Here is a 5791-nt window from a genome sequence, read left to right on the forward strand (position 1 = left end):
GAGGTGAAAACAGGCTGGTCCTTGCTGCTGAGGTGCCCACTGTAAAGAGTTTTCAGAGCAGCCCTGGGGGTTTGGGCTCTGAGCTTTGCTGAGGGTTCGGGTGCAGATTTCTGGGGTTCCAGCCCTTACCTGCCCAGGTGGGTGAGGATGGCAGTGACTGCAGTGTCTGTGAATCACCGGTTTGAAGAGATTTTGAAATACAATGGTTTGAGTTTGGGAAACCAGAAAAGGTTTCCCCCCCTTTTCTGAACAGGGGGGAAGCTTGGTTGGAAGCAGGAGAGCACTGCTCAGCTCTGAGGCTTTAGAGAGTAAACAAGGAAACAAAAGGGCAATTAGAAATGGCTTTATGAGGCACAGCAAGGCCTCACAGCCCATTTAGTGGGCTCCAGCATAGAATCACAGACCCAAAAGTACAAATTCCAAGCTGTGGAGCACAGGGTGGGACCTGTCCTCAGGCTAGTCCATAGTGGCTAGAGCAAACTGAGAGAGGAAACTGCAGAACTAGTGTGAAATAATAACTTGTGTCTGAATTACTGTGTAATAGCAACTAATGTTCCACCAGTGAATGGTGTAGATGCTTTGTATTATGTTTTATAAAAATAAAGCTTATTTAATTATATGAGGAATTGGCTTTCTCTGTTTGGGTGCTACTCTTAAGTCACAAGTTGCACTGGATGGTTCTGGAGGGCTTTTCAGAAAATCTTTTCAACTTGAATCTTTTTCAACCTCAAAGATTCAGTGGTTCAGTGCGAAAATGATGGATGGAGCGAAAATATTCTCTTTGTTTTCCATGTCCTGGATGGCACAGGAGAAGCTTCTCCTGTGTTTCCACACTGTGAGCTCTTCCCAATCATAAGTTACTATTATTGCCTAGGAAAGCCCTGTGCTGGTGTGTTGGTAAACAGCCTCTCTGCTTGCTGATGGCCACAGATCCAGCACACCAAAAGTCTTGGCTTCTATAAATAGTTAAGCCAATTTAGTTGTTTGCATGTAACCCTTAAGTCCAGCTTAAAACCCTCCAGCGCTGGGGAGCAGCTGCTGAGCAGCACTGAGCCCTCTGGAGATGTTTTCTGTGCACAGAGCCCAGCCTGGGCGTGGAGGGGTCTCAGAGCCTCCAGGAATTTGTGCTGGGATTTTGTGGAACCTCTGAGGAAGCTCCAGAAGCAGAGAAGAAAGTAGAGCAGAGTTGTGGAGCTTTGCTTCAGAGCTGCAAGTGTCTCACGGGTCTGGTGTCGTCAGAAATGACAAAATCTGCCATTGTCAGTGGTCAGATGTGCTTTGTCTGTGGAAAGTGAAATCTGCCCCTCTACACCCAATTAATTTCATTTTTTATCATCCCATTATTTCTTCACAGGCAACCCTGCTGCCTGCCTTGTGCTTCTCCTGCTGGCCCTGCAGTCGAGCTTTGTAAAATTAACCTCCCCTGTCAGTCCTCTGTCCTCTCTTTGTAGCTGAACTCCCCATTTGTACTTGAAAAAATTGAATTTTTTTGATATTCACAGCTTTACTCCCTTGCAGCAGTAGTCCAGGAACTGATGTAAAAGCAGCATTTTAAGTCTTTGAAATCTGCTATTCATTAATACCATGGGGTTTGCCATGTCCAAAGAAGTCAATGCCCTCAAGTTCCAGGGGCAGCTGATAAGTCAACAGTGTAAAAGATCCTTAGAAAATTACTAAAAGAAGGAATATAACAGATCAAAGTACATGGAAAAGCTTCTGTAAAGTAATAAAGGTTTACAGCTAGATAATTCTGTATGGGAAAAAGGAAGTTTCAGCTTCTGGAGCTTCTCAAATGTTACAAAAACACAGATTTTCAGCAGTGCTTGTGTTGTGCTGTTTGAACTGTGTCTTGTGTCAGAATGAGATCTGTCCAGTGCCACAATCCTCAAATTATATTCTCTATTTCTTTAGATTTTACCTCTTTAACCCCAGACAAGAGGATGGAGAAAGAGAAGGAAACTCAGGGCAGGATGTCCAGCAGATTCCTCTGTCCTTCCTGCTTTCCTTATGCTGATGTGGAATGAAAGCTCAGTGCTATAAAAATGCTGACTGCCCCGTGGATTATCCAGGTTTAGGAACTGTAATAAGCTGTCACTCCAGAAGCTTTGCTAGATTAGGCTCTCTGTGTCTCAAAATCAGCAAAGCCTTGTGTCCCACAATCAGCATTTCCAGAGTGCAGGATTGTAGGGAGAAAAATCTGGTGCCCATTTTAAGGTGGGAGATGAAAAAAGGCTTGGAAAACGCACAGAAATGTGGAGCACAGCACAAATTTATTTGTGTTTCCTGGATTAGGTCCTGTGTTCCCTAGGAGTTCACAAATTACTGGGAATATTTGGGAAATGAGCTTGGGAATCGTTTCCCCTGTGCTTTTCCCCTCCAAGGTGTAAAGGTTTGGCAGCTGGCTTCCAAAAACAGCAGAAAAACAGAAGCTGGCTGAACAATTTGTAGTGAGAGTAAATAACAGCTCAAAATACCTGAGCATTCTCTCCGTGGCTTGAAATTGATTACTTGTAAGGAGCAAAAGCACTTGATTTTTATGGTGGAGCTCAGTGAAACTCACTGGATTATCCCATCTGAAACATAAACTGATTTTTTTTTCTGAAAGAGAAATGCTCCCAGGCACTGTTTTTCCACACTTAAAACCTTAAAGCAATTTGTACTGAGAGTAAATAACAGTTCAAAATACCTGAGCATTGTCTCAGTGGCTTGAAATTGATTACTTGTAAGGAGAAAAAGCATCTTTATGCACTTGATTTTTGTGGTGGAGCGCAGTGAAACTCAGCTGATCATCCCATCTGAAGCACAAACTGAAATTTTTCTGAAAGAGAAATGCTCCCAGGCACTGTTTATCCACACGTAAAACCTTAAAGCATCACTTTTTGCTGATTTTTTATCTCTGTTTATGCTGAGCTGACAGCGGTGCAAACCCCCTGGGAGCATTCACGATCCCAGAGCACTTGGGAATGCTCCTTTTTCCCAAATTTTACCTTTCACCTGCCCGGGGCTCAGGTTAGAGGAGCCATTCGAGGCTTTCCCAGCAGATGGCAACAGCTCCTCGGTGCGAGCCTGGAAAAAGGGGATTTGGCCAAAGGATCCTCGCTCAACACGTTATAAATTCGATTTTACAGGAGCCCCTCTAAAGCACCTCCAAGGATCTGACCGTTATTTTAAGGCAAAATAAAAATTACTCTATAGGAATTAATCTCCTCCAATTCAGGGTCCTGCTTAGCTCTGTTGTGGACTAAAAAACAAATTGAGGAGGTTAATTAGAGAATCCCAAAATGGTTTTGTGTTGGAAGATACCTCAAAGATCATCTTGCTCCGACCCTCCTGCAATGGGATGGTTCTGTGTGTAAAGTCACAACTTCAGAGCACAAAAAAAAAAATTAAATTAATGGCCACACTGTAATTGCTTATTGATTTCCCCACCCCACATTTCAGGTTGTGAAACAGAATTATCATAAATAGACATCTATCTTAATCTAAGTGTGCAACCAGCTCCCACCAAAAAAAAAATCAGCATTTGCAGAAAAGAGAAGCAGTTATGGTTTCAGAATCTGTCTTAGAATTTCCTCCAGCTAATTGTTCTCATTATGCTGTCATGCACAATAAAATATAATTAAAGTAATAAAACAGCATCGAGGCCTAATATGCAAATGCTGGGCCTGCCAGGAATCAGATCTCCCAGGAGCTTTCCCCTCTCCAGGCACAGTACTCGATGTTCCCAAAGTTAAAAGCAGGGAGGGATTTATTGCAGAGAAGATGCAATAAAGAGATATATAATAAATAAATATAGATATATGGAGGCATTCAGTCACTTCATCAGCACTGATGACTGTACTGCACACAGCTGCAGAAGGACAGGCAGACGTGGCTGCTCGTCTTGCACTCCCACACTTCATTTATTTATTTTATTTTTTTCCCCAAGCCTCTATTTTCCCCCAAAAGGAAACCAAAAAAGGAAGCATAAATGTCCTGTGCATACATGTGAAGCATCATGTAAAAAAAAAAAAAGATTTCATCCCACGCTTCCCCTCTTTGCTCTGAACTCCAGCAAAACAAGAAATTCTTCGGGCGCTCAGACAGTCTGCTGGCTTCCTGATGAGCAGGACACAGCTCGGTGGTGCAGAGCAGCCTGGACGTAGCCTCGGGCAAGGTATGGTGCTGTGTGCCCACCCTGGGAGCTGCTCCCACTCCCCTGAGCCCGTTCTCCGCCTCTCCCCAAGCCCAGCGTCCCGGCTTTGAAGTATACCCCGGCAAGATTAATTAAAGGGAAGAAGCGTGGTGTCCTGGATGATTGGGATTAGTTAATAAGGTTATTTTAGTCTGCTGGCATTTGCTGTTGGGGGAGAGTGATGTTCCACAAGTTCCTTTGCGCAGAGGGGGCAGGAATTGCTGGCAGTGGAGACATCCTGCTTTTCATTGCACATCTGTGCTGCTCACGGGCTGTAATTTCTGGAGGAGCAGAATGGAAGTTTCCTGAAGTTCTCTAGTATAGATGTGATTTCCAAGTGGCTTGTAGTGCCAGGACAAGGGGGAATGGCTTCACACTGACAAAGAGTAGTTTAACTGGGATATTAGGAAAAAATAATTCTTTATGAGGATGATGAGGTTGCCCAGAGATTGCTGTAATTTCTGGAGGGGCAGCATGGAAGTTTTCCTGAAGTTCTCAGGTATAGATGTGATTTCCAAGTGGCTTGTAGTGCCAGGACAAGGGGGAATGGCTTCACACTGACAGAGAGTAGGTTTAGGTGGGATATTAGGAAAAAAAAAATTATTTAGCCCAGAGAAGCTGTGGTGGGTCCCTGGAAGTGTCCAAGGGCAGGTTGGAGCAAGATGGGATAGTGGAAGGTTGGAACAAAATCATCTTTAAGGTCCTTTCCAGCCCAAACCATTCTGGGATTCTGTGCAGATTCCAGGCAGGAATTTCACTCTTGGACCGTGTTGTACGCGGCATGGACGGCAGGGATTTACAGTAAAGCTGTGTTTGTGTTCAGGCTGGGCTGAGGAGAGGGAAATCCATTGAAATGTACCAGCTGAAATTGAAATGCCCAAACACCCCGTGTGGCTTATGTGTTTGTTTTCAGGATGGGCTGAGGAGAGGGAAATCCACTGAAATTTAGCTGCTGAAATTGAAATGCCCAAACACCCCGTGCGGCTCATGTTTTGCTACTTTTGAAAGGGAGCAGGAACAGGCCCTCGGCTGCAGTGTTTACAAAATGTATCTGCAGGGAGGGATCAGTTTCTTGCATTTATGCTGACCTTAACCTGTGAGAAAAATTCCCGATGAAATTTCCGTGCGTGGGAAATGCGGGACTGGACAACAGAGCCACGAAAGGCCTGGGAGCAAACAGCACAGCCCTGCACAGCTCCTGGCACTTCTACTCTTTTCATTCGCTGCTTATTTATTTTCTTTCTGCTCCAAGTTTCGCCTGTGTCATATTTTCCATGGAGATGGAGCCGCGGGCGCTCTGGGCGCTGGTGACACGGCAAAGTGTCGGATGGCTGGGGAATGGGGAAGGGAAAAAGGGAAAAAAGGGACAGGGAAAAAGGGAAATCTCCTCGGGTTCGGGACGCAGGGGAAGGAAAGCTTCTCGGCAGGGACTCGGGGTGAGGGAGGAGCGGCTGCGACCGAGCGCAGACGGGAAGGGAAGGAAACACCCCGCGGGTCTGGAAAACGCTTCCCGAAGGGGAAAGGCCTCGGCAGGGACCGGGGGAAGGGCGGCGAGGGAGGAGGAGGAGCGGGGGAAGAGACGGGGGAGGAGGAGAAGGAGGGGAAAGAGGAGAAGGG

Source organism: Geospiza fortis, unplaced genomic scaffold, assembly GCF_000277835.1.
Source record: "Geospiza fortis unplaced genomic scaffold, GeoFor_1.0 scaffold110, whole genome shotgun sequence".
NCBI lineage: Eukaryota > Metazoa > Chordata > Aves > Passeriformes > Thraupidae > Geospiza > Geospiza fortis.